This window comes from Pseudoliparis swirei, chromosome 19 (genome assembly GCF_029220125.1).
Source record: "Pseudoliparis swirei isolate HS2019 ecotype Mariana Trench chromosome 19, NWPU_hadal_v1, whole genome shotgun sequence".
NCBI lineage: Eukaryota > Metazoa > Chordata > Actinopteri > Perciformes > Liparidae > Pseudoliparis > Pseudoliparis swirei.
In genome coordinates, this window is record NC_079406.1 from 10,512,640 (window position 1) to 10,530,036 (window position 17,397).

Here is a 17,397-nt window from a genome sequence, read left to right on the forward strand (position 1 = left end):
TAAAGGGAAACACATACCTGCAGAAGAAAACAGAACACACATTTGCCTTCTGATCTGTCTCTGCACTTCCACTTCCTATACACGCAAAACACATTTTACACGAGGAAAATATACGTCGGGGCGACCGGATGTAGCTAAACAATCGGTGCCAAAGTGGCTCAATGAAACCGTCACCAAACGTATATGTTGACGGTCTAAATGACAACAGCTGGACGCCGTGATCGTATTAGCATTCCATTACTGTATGTAACATAAACGGTTAATTTTTATTAAAGAATATAGCCAAAATAGTGCGACATCGTTTGTCACTCAAACTCATCCTCAGCGATATAAAACCATTGAGGGAAAGACGGGACTCAGGAGCAGGAAGTGCAACAGAGATGGAAAGCAATTTCCGCAGGAAACTGATTTTTTTAAATAACGCAAAATAAAAATAGCTCATTAAAATAAAATTCAACAATATCGTTGAACAACAAACAAAAATAAATTACAATACATTGAAAACAAGAAATGACAGAGTGCATTTCTAACTGTTTGACAGAGTAAACCCCACTACGTGTAAAGAAAAGTAACCCTCCTCTCTTTAAAGTTGGCAAACTTCTCAACAACCTGCTCGCATAGCTCCGTGGAGCTCTCTGGGCTGAGGGAATGATACCGGTCTCTCATTTGCCGAATAGTCCAGTCACGTGAAATAAGAAACGATGTCATTGGCCAGGGCGCACATTTTTGCACCCCAAGATTCACGTGTCATCCGCCAATGAGAAGCCGTCCTTGCCGAAATGACCGTGAAATGTTTGCTCGCTGCTGCACACACACGTTGGGCCGGCGCCCCGAAAATGGGGAGGGGCTTCTCTCCGTGATGAGTGGCGATATATTATTTATGTCACATTTAACTTAAAGCAACACTATGTAACTTTACACTTTTGGCGCCCCCTTCAGGTTTTTAGGTATCGATTTCAGTGTCGTAAATACCCAGTGACGATAGATGCAGCCTCGCATACACTTGTATTGAGTTGGGATCATGTGTTGTCCTGTATTATATTATTATTATTATTTGTACGTGTCACAGGTTATAAAAGGTGACGAGGGGGAGGTGACGCGAGTTTTTTTGTTTGGAGCACGCTGACCGACGGCGGACTCAGAACGGCAGCAATCCGGCGACTTTCTATTCTGGATTCATACCAATGGGCGGGATCACTAATAGAAGACTGCGCAGGAACACTGAACTGGCCCAGCACCCACCGGACTGGGGTGAAGTAGCGCGGGGATTGAACGCGGCGCCTCGCCACGTCTCTGCCTGGTCGATCAGCTGTTTACCGGCTTTTTGGGGGGGGGGGGAGGGGGGGTGCGCACGTGCAGTCATTTCCTTTTGTTTTGGGGGACTGCAAATGTGGAGTACGTGTGATCGAATACAATATTGTTGACAACACCAAAAAGCTACATAAAAAAAGCTACCCTTATACGTGGAGTGGCACTATATGACATTGCGTAATCACTGCCAGAAAGCAGGTCGAGTACATCCGCCGGATATACCGGGCGGCTCCAGAATCCTACATAGCGGAGTTATTTCCCCACAGACCCCCGATGGCAATAGCGGAGACGCAAATCGTCATATTAAAAGTCATTGTGGCAGCACAATGTTTTTCAAGCTGTTATTTTAAGGTCCAAAAGTTACATAGTGTTGCTTTAAGTGGTTGTTGACAGGCTGACAGTCTCCCACAGACATTTAGCGCGTCAACACGGTATATTTGAAATTTAAATGATTTGGTATATAATGTTTTGTGACAGGATATATATTTTTTTCTTTTTCTTTTTTCATCAACATTTTAAGAGGGGTGGCACCCTAGCGCCCTCTATGGACGCACGGCCACTGGTTCGTACCCCTATCTTTCTCTGAATCGCAGAAGAGCTTACGGTAGAGAAATGAACGGAAGAGGAAATCCTCCGGATTCATCCAGTATTTTAAACGTATCTCGGCGACGTATTGTCTCGGAGATATACAGATTTTAAAAATGTAAAGCTGTCAAAACGCACTGCAGCGTGCTTCGTTTTCAGAGGGTTAATAAGCAGTCTGGTGGTGAGATTCAATGTCACAGGGGCTGTTGGCACTACTAACTGGGGTCACAGACCTAGCTGTCCCTGGAATGCTAGATATAGTGTTGTCACATGATAAGAATATCAGTTTCAATGTACTTTTGTCTTGAATTTCGCTGGTGGACATCAGATTCATGTACTCGTTTCCAAAGTCCACATCTTTATACTGGACCCTGAACTGCTCTCAGTCCAAATGCAGTCTTTATCTCAAGAAGTTCATCCACAGATGTTGGAATTCCTGAGGTAAGGGTTAGTTTCCTGGAGTCGTCATCCACTCTGAAAAGGATCCTCAGGTTGACTGGACATGACATCTTTCTCTCGTTCTAGACTGCAAAGGGGGGGGAGGGTGACAGCAGTTAGTAAAGAGCACAACACCATCGCTGCAGGTTCATCTGAATATCATAAATCAACCTTATGAGGATGTGCCTTTTCAAGAAAACCATTCGATGTGCCCCTACTGCGTAGTCACAGTGGATATTGTAAGGATTCTGAAACTGGGCACTTCGCAGATGGAAAACAGGCTTCCGGACGCGCTTGAATTAAGTTATCAACATTTAATGGCAGGAAGTGTAAAACAAACATTCAACGCCTCACGTAAATCGATTCCCGGCTCCTCCGCCCCCTCAGCCTTGCGGCATCGGGGATACCTGTGGAAGAGACCAGCTAACTCTAATCCCTAGAGTCTTATACTTGTTGTCCGCATTAAAGTCACTTTCACAATAAAAGTCCCTTGTTATTGTAAGTCACTTCACGGAATTCAACCGGCTTCGTCAATCTATAATACTAACATAGTCACTCTCATGCAACATACATTAATTCCTTCCATTTGCATAGAGTAAACATTACCCCTATGCTTCATAATACATTAATAACAATATCAATATTTTCTATTATTATCTTTCTATATGTATTAATTTAAAACAAGACCTCTGCAGATGTTATCAAAATAAACTTTTACAACCTAACATCCGTCAGCTGTTCAAGACTGACCAAGGCAACCTCTTTATCAGGAGATAGTCAACTCAAACGCTCTCTATACCATGCACACAAAACTCGCACCGCAAAACTCAAGCTGTTGTTGACAATGCACATTTGAATGATTTCCGCAAACTGGCAGTCCACCAGCTGATCCATGTGCTATTAGCATGCCAACTCTGTAATTGATGCCTCTGCTTGTCACATTTTTAGCAAGATGAACCTCACTGATGTTAGGGTATTTCTGCTTTAGACTTGCCCCTACCTCCTTGTTTAGAACATCCACAGGAAGTGTGGAGACTTTTGCAACTACCAATGTGGACTTCTTAAGACTAGGAGAATGGAGATGATAAGCAATCATTTGCTGATGTTTGGCTGCTAGTGTGAGTGCAATGTTCTTGAAACAGTTCGTCTAACGAGCAACTTGTTTGAAGAAGCTACACTGTTAACTCAAAAAATGTAAGGCAATCGATTGCCTTACATTTTTTAAGTTAACCCTTTAACTGCCTGCTCGACATTTTGGTAGAGCACATTTTGATTCACTATATCTAATTGAAAAATGTATTGACCATAACTTAACCTGATTGAGCTATCTCTACCACTTGGTTGAGGTATCTTATTGTAAACAAATCTACTAGATGTCACTGTCTTTAAGAAATAGGCCTTCTTAGCTTGCCTCTTCACAGGAAGTTAGCAAGACAAATTTTCCTCCAAATATGATACAGTTAATGTTATTTCATCTTATATATGCTAAAAGGATTTCATAAGTAGGATTTTTTCCTGTCGAAATAACTGTTGTTACCGAATGGTTGATTTAGCATGTTATGGTAAACGTAGTGATTCGAAGATAATAAATAATTTTGTTTTAGTAAAAAAAACAATAGATATGAATATTCACTGCAGTTAATATATATGTAATGGTATTCCATTCCTTTATGGTTTACAAACAACAGATGGATGCTAAATCTTTTTACGGTGCAAGGCCACGCAACTTTTTGGCACTTATACCAGAAAATCCTCAAGACTCTGATGCTGATCTGAGTGATAACGATGACCAAATTGAGGATCCTGATTATCAGCCCACACATGCAGAAGACACTGGGGACACTTCTTTTGAATCCATGGATGAGGAAGAGGTTGCCTCAACAAGCACATCTTCTACACTGCCTCCTTGTAAGAAGAGCAGAAAAGGGAAGAACAACCTAAAAACAGTTTCCATGGAGGAGCCAGAGGACCCACCTGATCCAAACAAAAGCACAAGGAGAATCTGGAAGCATGAAGACATTGAGGAATTCCAGGTTCCTGAATCAAGATTTGAACCCCCTGAGGCTGTAGACACCCTTCCAGTACTTCAAAATGCTCTTCACTGACGAGATGATTGAACATATTGCTCATCATACCAATCTGTACTCTGCCCATGAGTTGGGTGATCCAATCAAGACTAGCCCTGAAGAGATTGAAGATTTCCTGTCAATACTACTCTTCATGGGTGTGTTCAACTTCCCAGCCATGGAAGACTACTGGCACCACGAGTCACGTTTTGATCTGACAGCTGATATCATGCCGAAGAAGAGATTCCAGCTGTTACGCCGGTTCATTAATTTTAATGATAATCAACAGTGTAACGACAGTCCAGACAGATTTGACAAAATCCGCCCCCTCTTCGATATGCTTCGTGAGCAGTGTCTCCTGATTCCATCCACTTACAAGCACAGTGTGGATGAGGTCATGGTGGCATATAAAGGCACACGGGCTGGCACTCTCCACCAATATATTGCCAACAAGCCAGACAAATGGGGCTTTAAATTGTTCTGCCGAGCCAGTTCATCTGGCATCATCCATGACCTACTGCTCTATCAAGGGGCATCCACATTCTTCAATGTTGCCCGAAGTGAGGAGGAGCAGGGGCTACTTCTAGGAGCCAAAGTGGTAATAACGTTATGCAAAACCATAACACAGCCACGTCTTTCTGTGGTCTTCTGTGACAACTACTTCACCAGTTTCAACTTGATCCAGAAGCTGAACGCAAACTTGGGTGTCAAGTGCATTGGCACTGTCCGACCAAACCGCATTGGTGGAGCTACCTTGATGGTAGACAAACAGCTGATGAAGAAAGGACGTGGAGCTTTTGATTACAGGTCTGCTGAAGGGGTGATCGCAGTGAAATGGTATGAAAACAAATGCTTCAACCTTCTGAGCAATGCCTGTGGGATCATGCCTCTTTCAACTGTCAAACGGTGGAGCAAAGTGGCCCGTACAAAGATTAATGTCCCATGCCCATCACTCATTCCTGCCTACAATCAGCATATGGGAGGCATTGATCTTTCTGACATGCTGGTACACCTGTACAAGACCCCTGCCAAGTCAACGCGATGGTACATTGACCTCTTTGGATACATCCTTGACTTGTGCATCTCAAATTCCTGGCTGGTCTACAAGAGGGATTGTGGCCTACTGAATGAAAAACCAATGCCTCAAAAGATTCCGCCTGGCAGTTGCCCACAGTTTGATGAGAGTCAACAAGCCAGCACCCAAAGTTGGCCGACCATCGTCCTGCTCTCCACTACCTCAGAAGAAACGCTACACCCTAAGACCCTCACAACCACAACCAGATTCGCGTTACGACAACTGTGGACATTGGCCGCTTTACATTACATGTCATTTAGCAGACGCTTTTATCCAAAGCGACTTACAATAAGTGCATCCAACCTAGAGTACAAACCAAGAACTACAAGAACACAGGAAGCAACACTTCCTCAACTCAGTCGAACCACAAAAGCACCACAATAAGTGCCATCCCAGTGCCACTGAAATGCAAATCTGTGTTTTAATCTAGATAGTCGGAAAAGATGTGTTTTCAGTCTCAGGTGGAAGATGTGGAGACTTTCTGCTGTCCTGATGTCAGTGGGGAGCTCGTTCCACCACTGAGGAGCCAGGACAGCAAACAGTCTGGATTTCGAGTGATTAGCTCGAGGTGCAGGAGTCACAAGTCGGTTGGCTGTTGCCGAGCGGAGCGAACGTGCCGGGGTGTACGGTGTGACCATATCCTGGATGTAGACGGGGCCCGATCCGTCTAGAGCATGGTACGCCAGAACCAATGTTTTGAAGCGGATGCGGGCAGCCACCGGTAACCAGTGAAGAGATCGAAGGAGCGGAGTGGTGTGGGTGAATTTCGGGAGACTGAAGACCAGTCGAGCTGCTGCATTCTGGATGAGCTGCAGAGGTCGGATGGCCTTAGCGGGTAGACCAGCCAGGAGGGAGTTGCAGTAGTCAAGGCGTGAAATGATCAGAGCCTGGACCAGAACCTGTGCCGCCTCACATTGGCCGCTTCACTGTGACAAGCGTGGGAGGTGCAACCTGTGTCCAAAGGGTGTGTCAAGATGGAAGTGTCAGAAATGCAATGTTTTCCTGTGTTTGAATTCAAACCAGCAATGCTTTGTCGCATACCATGAGAAATAAAGTGGATCTAATGCACAGATGAGGAGTATTGAGACTGAAATGTTCGATATGCAAAGTTGTTCTGTGTTTTGCAGTGTTCCCTTTGTTTGAATGAAAAACAAAATAGCATATCACCAAAAATCAGAAGTGTATCTTAACATTTATGCTGTTTATTACTGCCATGTTACATTGTATTTCACTAATTCTACTATTTTGGTACTTTTACCATAAAGTGACATCTCAACCGTTTGGTCGATGCCTGTATTTACAAAATTGTGAGGTCTATCCAAAAATGTTTTTGTTGTTATTTTTCAAGTTTCAAGTTTCAAGTTTTTATTGTCACATCCCCTTTTATACAAGTATTCGTGTTCGGTTAATTAAATGTAAAACAACCGCAGACAGCAGTAGCAAAAAAAAAAAGAATAAGAAAATAAAACTATACAATCAATACACACAAAAAAAGAAAAGTATTAATATATATATAATATATATAAATAACATATAGATATAATATATATATATATAATATATATAAAAAAAATAATATAAATATATACTTTATATATATATATATATAATATAATATATACATATATATATATATATATATATATATATAATATATAATACATAACATAAACATAGCACCAGACAGATAGATGGTGTGTGTTGTGGTGGTGTGTGTAGTGTTCTGTTCCTCTTGTCAGGCCTGCTGAGCCTGACTGATGAAGAGGTTCGTTTGCTGTCCCTCATGGGTTATTGTCCCCAAAGAAGTAAAATATGCAAAGAAATAATGTTTCCATTACTTTTTTCTTGGTGAGGACATTAAAGGGTTAATGAACTTTTTAAGTTGACTTTGCAGAACTTAAAACGTTTGACTTGCTACTTGTACCTTTTGATTACAGTTTAATTAAAGTACTCATTTAGCTCAACTCAAATATTTCCATAGAGTTTAACAAACTCAAAATGTAAGTCATGAACATCTATCTATTGAACAGTATTTTCTTGCACTCACGTTTAGCACACTGCAATATTAAAATAAATAGAACAAATAATTTGAAAATATACTTTAATAAATTGTAGAGCTTAAACTTAGAGCTGGAGACATGAAAAATACCAAAATGTTATTTTTTGTTATAGCGAAAAAACACTGCTTTTGGCTTCCTGAGTATAGTGCAGCATTTTAGATTAAATACAACTGGCCTGGCCTAGCCAGTCTCCAGATCTCAACCCCATAGACAATCTGTGGAGGGAGTTGAAAGTCCGTGTTGCCCAGCGACAGCCCTAAAACATCACTGCTCTAGAGATCTGCATGGAGGAATGGGCCAAAATACCTGCAACAGTGTGGAAAGCTTGTGAAGACTTACAGAAAACATTTGACCTCTGTCATTGCCAACAAAGGGTATATAACAAAGTATTAAGGTGAACTTTTGTTATTGACCAAATACTTATTTTTCACCATAATTTGCAAATAAATTCTTTAAAAATCCTACAATGTGATTTTCTGGGTTTTCTCATTTTGTCTCATACTTGAGGTCTACCTATGATGCAAATTACAGGCCTCATCTTTTTAAGTGGGAGAACTTGCACAATTGGTGGCCGACTAAATACTTTTTTCCCCACTGTATATCCGAATGTTACTGTATCTGTCCTGCTATTGAACTAATGTCCACAATAATTGAGCATATTCTATAACAAGTTGTATGGAAACTAAGCTGAACATTATGATTTTGCCTCATGACATTTTCTTTCTCCATATACACAACACAATAACATACATTAACAGATCACACGATGGCGCTGCATTGCAAAGCTGCGCAAGACGTGATCATAGACCTTTTAACTTATGTTGAACCTTTATTATGGTATACCCCTGCAGCCTTCCGTTTCTAGATCAAGTCATTCTTGAGGGTCTGCAACTTCGGTGACAGTTTGCCACTTTCTAGGCCAAGTTAGATCTTTTAAATGAACTCAAAAGTCTTGGTCAGTGCTTTGGGGTAGCTGAGGTGTAGTGCAAACAGTGGTGGTGCGTCCATAGAGGGCGCTAGGGCGCCGCCGCTCTTAACATTTTGAGATGAAAAAAATATATATGCTATCAAAAAAATTATATACCAAATAATTTAAATAAATATACCGTGTTTACGTACTAAATGTGTGTGGGAGACCGTAAGCCCCTGTCAACAACCACTTAAGTTAAATGTGACCAAAAATAATATATCGCCACTCATCACTGAGAGAAGCCCCGCCCCATTTTATGGGCGCCGGCCAAACATGTGTACGGCAGCGAGCAAACATTTCAGTCGTTGCGGCAAGGACGGCTTCTCATTGGCGGATGAAACGTGAATCTTGGGGCGCAAAAATGTGCGCCCTGGCCAATGACAGTTTCTTATTTCACGTGATTGGACTATTTGGCCAATCAGAGACCGTTATCATTCCCTCGGCCCAGAGAGCTCCTCGTAGCTACGCGAGCAAGTTGCTAACCGGAGCTGGTTAGCTGGAGGCTCAGTGAGTAATGCGCTGTTTAGTTTGCTCTGTCTGTTGTTCCAAAGTCCTGGGACTGAAACTCTATGGACTACAACGGGGTGAGGGATCTAAAGAGCTTCAGACAAGTGTAAGAAGCACGATTCTTGCCACAGCCATCTAGCTAACAGCATGAAGCTAGCCCTGTTTGAAGAGTATAGTAGAGCAGCAGAAGGATACCGAACTGGCATCGAAAACACAACGAAGTAGTTCTGAAAAACAGACACATTTCCTCAAGTATAATGGAAACAGGCTAGTCACAGACATGATTGACTTTAACCAGAGAGTTAGAGAAGTTTGCCAACTTTAAAGAGAGGAGGGCTACTTTTCTTTACTAGTAGTGGGGCCTACTCTGTCAAATGTACAATGTGCTGCATCTCTTTCTGACTATTCTATTCTGCTCAAAACCTCTTTCATGTGAGGGTGAACCTCTATTATTCTGTAAACCTCTGAAACCCAACCCAATGTTTCTTAAAGCATTCTGCTCTAAACCTCTCATGCCCAAAGTTACAGTGTGTTGATACTTGTTATTGGACAGTGTTGAGCACTGTTTTCTTGAAATAAAGCTTTGTTTTTTACAATATTCTACTCAAAACCTCTTTTCTTCTCTTTGTTGAGTGCTATTTAAACAGTGTCGCCCAACTGCGCCCCCCCCCCCCCCCCCCAAAAAAAAATGCACCAGCCGCCACTGAGTCCAAAGACTACCAGGAAGGCATCGCCAAGTCTGAGAGACTGACCATGGCATCACTTTCAATAATGACAGATTTTCACAGGGTGGTAGTGAACTGTACTTGTGTTATTGTCACTGATGACAGTAAGGAGGCCCACTGCAACCCCATCAAGCTCTGGTTAATCAGACTCGTCCTGAGTGAATGAAAAAGAGATACTAATCACAAACGAACACATGGAACAGAACAGATGACATAATGTATCTTTCTTTAACCAAGTCCCAATGAAAACCAAGGCCTCTTTTACAAGAGAGACCTGGGCTCATTGAAAGAGGGGAACAACACAAGATCCATGTTCTGCACACACAAATCAGCCAAATTACCAGAGAATCTAAGTGGTGAGAGACTGAAGCTATTCTAAAGGACATTTACAGGAACATGTTTTACTGAACATATCACTTGCCAATACAGTTCCTTTGTAGTGAGGCGAAAGAAAACATACTATACCCGAAAAGTGTATGGGTAGACTAAACAAAAGGTAAGTCGTGAAAGATATTAGTATTTTGATGAACTGTTTACATAACGCACACGTAGAATCTGTTAGTGACTTAAGGAGACTCACTGTGCAGGTTCTGAAGAATCCAGATATATCCTCGCACAGATAGACAGGAAGGCCGTGGAGAACAGTTGTGCGTTTGGTGTGTATGTCATGGTTTTCCTATTCAGATAAAAACACATTTATACATTTAAAACAATCCAATCAGAACATATGTCCACAAATAACCTGTTCACATCTTTAATGTAATCAGACAAAAGGCAAACACAAAGTGGACTAATTGCAAAATTCATAAAGCTGTCATTGAACCTGTTCGAAGTTCCACCAGTTCAACCTATGAAGTGAGTAATAATCCATGTACCTGTTCATCGTGGATTTTTAAAATCTCAGCCAGAGCATCTACTGTCTATCCAGTTTTTGATGCCTTCTACCTAAATAAGGTCATCAGTCGAGGAAGATGGCGGTCAAGCTCAGCATAGAATCTGTTGGGCAGGTTCTGATTGGTGATCCTCTGGAACTCTGCATACAACTACATTAAAATAACAGCAACAAATAAAAAAACATTCAATTTGAAGAATCTGGCACACATTTATTAAGCTGAAAATAGCGGCCAAATGAATAAGAATCACAATTTTCACTTTAAGAGAGCTGATCCATATTACCTCAGACTTTATTCTGAGGGCAGGCCAGAGGTCCATGAGCTCTTTCACGGGTGGGCAGGACATAATTATGGTCTGTCGGCATAGGGAAAATGTGGTGTCTGTTGGAGGAGAAAATGTGTTCAGTGTCTCTCCCAAATGTCTATGGAGGATAATCTAATCATGTGTGGGGTCATGTGAAAAGGTCACAAACCGATGACTTGAGGTGATGGACCAACCGGAAAGGTCACTCAAATGTTGGGGGAGTAAGCTAAATCATTCATAGGGGTCATGGGTAAAGGTCACCACCAAGGGGTCTTGAACTGGGCAGAATAAACAAAGCCTTCAGGGGTGTCTCAACTTCCTGATAGGAAACAGATGGACTTTGGAATGTGGATTGTCTCTGAGTACTATAAAGGTTGCAGTCTTGCACAGAGAAGGGAGCAGTTATTTCTGACTGCTTCGAGAGAAGGCTCAGGGATTCTGCTCCATTCAGCTGAATGTTTTCATGACTTGTTGTTATTTAGCGTTTGGTTGATGACTTGTAAACTTGTTACTATAATAAAGTGTTATGGGTCAACCATGCTTAAACTACTTTGATTTCTCACAAGGTAAAGGAACACTTATTTCCACCACAGTGTCCATCATCTTCCTAATAAGCAGCATGTTCTTTTCAGTCTTCTGGACCTCCTCAACCAGTTTCTTCCTCAAATGCTCAAGACTTAAAGGATCCTTTCCTTGGGGAAAGTTGGGGAGGAAGTTCACTTCTGCCCGCTTCGGTCTTTTAATGTTAGAATGTGGCGAAGCATTTTCAGGATTACTTCTTTTTCCTGCATTAACTGTGACCTAACATCCAGCCCATCTCATTTTGTTTCGGTAGTTGCCCATCTTAAACTTGATGCTGTTTTTCCAGCCAGTCTCAGATCCAGCTTCCTTTAAGCAGTGATGTTTGGCAACAAGAGCCTCAACAGCCGTTGCAATCTCCTTGTTTCTTGGGTACGCCTTAAACCCATATATAGAAGACGCAAGGTTTGCGGTCTGCTCGGTGTTGTGTAGCGGCAAATAAAGCATGCTATCAAACGGAACCTCTTTGTTGGTGTCGGCTGATCCTTGGTGCTTTTGGGGGAAACCCACGGCAACACTGCACCTCTGCTCACTCTCCTCTCCACTCTCAACAGAGCTTTTGAGAGCGGCCTCGGCTGCTGCCTGATTGCCAATCACCAGCAGCCGAGGCCAAATTGGAGACAGCTGCCACAGTCATGTTTCAGGCCTCTTGCCAACTTAAGGTGCGTGCCGTTTTTCTCAAATTCAGCATTTCCATCCCTAAGTTTTAGTTTAACATCAAATGCAAATGTGGGAAAAGGACCTGGAGGCCACCTGCTGAGCGGTTCTGGAGAGGACACATCTGAAAGTTGAACAGTAGATGCAATAGAGCTGGAGTCTTGTGACAGGAAAATGTGCACAACAGCTTTTTGATGCAATTCGTCAATGTCGATAAGGGAAGTAAGCTTTCCTTCAAAGTCTGGATCTTCGTACAGCAAATCAAAGTCAATGTCGATCTCCAGCTGTTCTTTTATAATTTTGACCAGTGCATCAACAGAGGCTGGCCGTGTGCTGAGTTTTAATTGTCTAGCCTGGTCTGGCTCAACGACACGTAGAATCATTGGCTGTGGGGATGCAGCAGCCATTGCGCTAATGAAAAGACAAACAGGTTGTTAGAGTACCGCTTATAGTATATAGTTTATAAACCGCTAAATTCAACAGTTCTGTCTCACTTGAATGAACCGCTTGGGGGTCAGCAGCAGCGAGCCGTCTATCTTGTAAGCCGAGAGGCAGTGTATCATTCAGACCAGACTGCAGGTGGACCGACAGGCTTGTGTTTGAAGTTGACAGCTCATAGGACCGTATATGTTCTACATACCAGGAGTCATAATTACAACACAGAAAAGATACGTTGTGATTCACAAGGAGGATCTGTTCTATTTTGCTAAATTTAGACAGTCCACCGCTGACTCCTACAGACAGAAACATTCCACAGACAGTCTGTACCATCAATGGTCACATTTGATCAGTGGCGTTGCATGCATAGAGGGCGCTAGGGCGCCGCCTCTTAAAATGTTGAGATGAAGAAGAAAAAAAATAGAATATATACTTTCAAAAAACATTATATTCCAAATAATTTAAAAAAGAAATAAACCGTGTTGACGCGCTTAATGTGTGTGGGAGACCATCAGCCCCTGTCAACAACCACTTAAGTTAAATGTGACCAAAAATAATATCGCCATTCATCATCACAGAGAAGCCCCTCCCCTTTTTACGGGCGCCGGCCAAACGTGTGTGTACGGCAGCGAACAAAACGTGAATCTTGGGGCGCAAAAATGTGCACCCTGGCCAATGACATCGTTTCTTATTTCACGTGACTGGACTATTCAGCCAATCAGAGACCGGTATCGTTCCCTCAGCCCAGAATGCTCCATGGAGCTACGCGAGCAAGTAGCTAACCGGAGCTGGTTAGCTGGAGGCTCTGAGTAATGCGTTGTTTAGTTTCCCCTGTCTGTTGTTCCAAACTCCTGGGACTGAAACTCTCTGGACTACAACGGGATGAGGGATCTAAATCGCTTCAGACAAGTGTAAAGCACGAATCTTGCCGCAGCATCGAGCTAACAGCATGAAGCTAATGAGCTAACAGCATGAAGCTAACCTTGTTTGAAGAGCAGAGCAGCAGAAGGAGACCGAACTGGCATCGAAAAAGTTCTGAAAAAGACACATTCCCTCAAGAATGTTGGAAAGTCTCGTCACAGACATGATTGACTTTAACCAGAGAGTTATTGAGAAGTTTGCCAACGTTAAAGAGAGGGCTACTTTTCTTTACACATAGTGGAGTCTACTCTGTCAAACACCCAATGTAACATGTGATGCTGATAACATATTTCTGACTATTCTGCTCTGAACCTCTTTCATGTGAGGGTGAACCTCTTATTCTGTAAACCTCTAAAACCCAACCCAATGTTTCTTAAAGCATTCTGCTCTGAACCTCTCATGCCCAAAGTTACAGTGTGTTGATAGTTGTTATTGGACAGTGTTGAGCACGGTGATTTCTTGAAATAAAGCTTTGTTTTTTACAATATTCTACTCAAAACCTCTTTTCTTCTCATTGCTATTTTCCGTGTCGCCCAACTGGCTGACCGTTTGTAGCGCATCAGCGTGAAGCGGGCCTGCCTCCAAGTGCGTCGGCACCGCTGGATAAACGCCTGGACTGAAGGAACACTGGCCTCGAGTTCCTGCTCCGGGAAGAGTGGGGGCTGATATCCACGGGCACACTGGAAGGGAGAGAGCCCTGTGGCTGAGCTGGGAAGGGTGTTGTGGGCGTACTCGACCCACAGAAGTTCCTTGGACCAGGATTGCGGGTTGTGGGAGGAGAGGCATCGTAACGCTGTCTCCATCTCCTGGTTCATGCGCTCCGCCTGTCCATTAGATTGCGGATGGAACCCAGACGACAAGCTGACTGTGGCTCCCAGTAGTCTGCAAAACTCGGCCCAAAAGCGAGAGGTGAACTGTGGGCCACGGTCGGAGACCACATCTATGGGCAGACCATGCAAGCGAAACACCTCCTGCAACAGAATCTCGGCCATTTCCTTGGCGGTAGGCAATTTTGTCAGTGGGATAAGCCGGGCAGATTTGGAGAATCGGTCGATGACTGTCAGAATAACTGTTACCACTGGAGGTGGGTAGGCCGGTTACGAAATCCAATGCAATTTGGGACCAAGGGCGATGCGGAAGTGGTAGAGGGTGGAGTAGACCAGAGGGAGCCTTGCGGGACGTCTTGTGCTGAGCGCAGACTTGGCAAGCACCAACGAATCCCTTGGTGTCCTCCTCCATGGACGGCCACCAAAAGCGTTGCTTGAGCATTGCTAGTGTGCGTCGGATCCCGGGATGGCAAGCAAGGCGAGAAGAGTGACCCCACTGGAGCACCTGCGGATGGAGGTGTGCAGGAACAAACAACTGGTTAACCAGACAAGCACTGGGAGCAGGATGCTCGGCGCTGGAGCGTTTTACCCTGTCCTCCACCTCCCAGGTTACTGCACTGACAACACACTCCGGCGGGAGGATACCTTCAGGATGAAGAGGGGAGCTCTCAGGCTGGAACTGACGGGACAAGGCGTCTGGTTTGAGGTTCTTGGAGCCTGGTCTGTAGGAAAGCAAAAAATCAAAGCGATTGAAAAAAAAGGGCCCACCTAGCTTGACGGGCGGTCAGTCGTTTGTCCTAGTGGATATACTCCAGATTCTTGTGATCCGTCCAGACCACAAATGGCTGCTCCGCTCCCTCCAACCAGTGTCTCCACTCCTCCAATGCCAGTTTGACTGCCAACAACTCCCGGTTCCCAATGTCGTAATTCCTCTCTGCAGGGGACAGCTTCCGGGAGAAGAAGATACATGGATGAACCTTTTGGTCCTTAGCCGACCGCTGAGAAAGGACCGCTCCTACCCCTGTGTCAGAGGCATCCACCTCCACAATAAACTGCCGGGCAGGATCTGGAAATATGAGGATGGGAGCAGAGGTAAAACGGGAGTTTAACTCACTGAAAGCCTCTGCAGCCGCAGAGGTCCACCGGAAGGACACGAGTTGGGATGTGAGAGATGTGAGGGGGGTAGCGACAGAACTGTAGTTACGGATGAACCACCGGTAGAAGTTGGCAAAGCCAAGAAAGCGTTGAAGTTCTTTCCGAGTGACAGGCACAGGCCAGTCAGCGACTGCCCTCGTCTTTGCTGAGTCCATCCGAATATCACCAACATTGATGACAAAACCAAGGAATGATACCGTTGTGGTGTGGAACTCACACTTCTCTGCTTTTACGAAGAGGTGGTTCTTCAAAAGCCTTTGGAGGACTTGACGAACATGCACCACATGTTCCTGTGGAGACTTTGAAAAGACAAGAATGTCATCCAGATACACAAAAACATTAATATTGAGCAGGTCCCAGAGAACCTCATTGATCAACCCCTGGAAGACTGCAGGGGCATTGGTGAGGCCAAACGGCATAACTAAATACTCATAGTCCACTAGGAGTATTAAAGGCAGTTTTCCATTCATCCCCCTCTCGAATTCTTACCAAATGGTAAGCGTTACGGAGATCGAGCTTGGAGAAAATGGTAGCACCTTGTAGCAGCTCAAATGCAGAGGAGATAAGGGGAAAGGGTACCTGTTCTTCACCGTAATGTCATTGAGTCCTCTATAGTCTATGCACGGCCGCAGGGTCTTGTCCTTCTTACTGACAAATAAAAAACCCAGCTCCCGCAGGAGACGAGAATAGTCTAATGAGACCCGCAGCCAGAGTCGTTGATATATCTCTCCATTGATTTAGTCTCCGGAGCAGATAGTGAAAACAGTCTACCCCTGGAAGGGGTTGTACCTGGAAGCAGGTCAATAGCACAGTCATATGGACGATGCGGCGGCAACGATGTGGCCCGGGTCTTGCTAAATACCCCCTTCAGATCAAGGTATTCCTTGGGAACCTGGGAGATATCTGTAGAGTCAGAGGGATCAACCCGACTCGGGGCCAATGATGAAACAGGTCTTAGGCAAACAGCATGGCAATGAGCACTCCATTGTAATATAGTTCCTGTAGCCCAGTCAATGTGTGGATTATGTCTCCTAAGCCATGGATAGCCCAAAATGACCGGCTGCTGTGGTGAATGGATGAGATGAAAGGCGAGTGTCTCACTGTGAGTACCTGACATGGTCATCGGCAGAGGAGTGGATTGATGAGTGACCCTGCAGAGGAGATGGCCGTCTAAAGCCGTGCCGCGGATGGGTTCCTCCAGGGCTATCCGCCCGATACCCAGCTGTGAAGCGAGAGTCATGTCCAGGAGGTTTGCATCTGCACCAGAGTCAATGAGAACTGAAAGTGTGATAGTTCCCTGAACATAGCAGCTGAGCCATAATCAAAGGTCGAGAGGGCGTTGTAAAGTTCACATTCCGACACACCAGCGCCCTCTGGATTACTGGTGAGCCCCCTCTTTTACTGGACAGGAGGTTACAAAATGACCGCTTTGACCGCAGTAAAGGCATCGATTCTGCTGCAGGCGACGCTGTCGTTCAGCTGTGGAGAGTCTGGTCCGCCCCAGCTGCATAGGCTCCGGAACATCGACCGGAACGTCAAAGTCCCGTACCGACGGGACCCTGCAGGGATAAGCGGCTTGATGGAGCGGTACTGGTAGAGCGGCCGAAAAATCCCTCTCCTTTCTCCGTTCTCGCAGACGACTGTCGATACGGATGGCCAGAGCGACCAACTCATCCAAACCAGCAGGAAGATCTCGAACCGCCAATTCGTCCTTGATGCGGCCCGAAAGGCTGTGGTAGAATGCGTCAAGAAGCGATTCATTGTTCCAGCTGCTGTCGGCTGCTTTGGTGCGGAACTCGATGGAATATTCTGACACGGGTCTCGCCCCCTGCTTCAGCTCTAATAACCCTCGAGCGGCCTCTCTTCCCGGTGTGGCGTGATCAAAG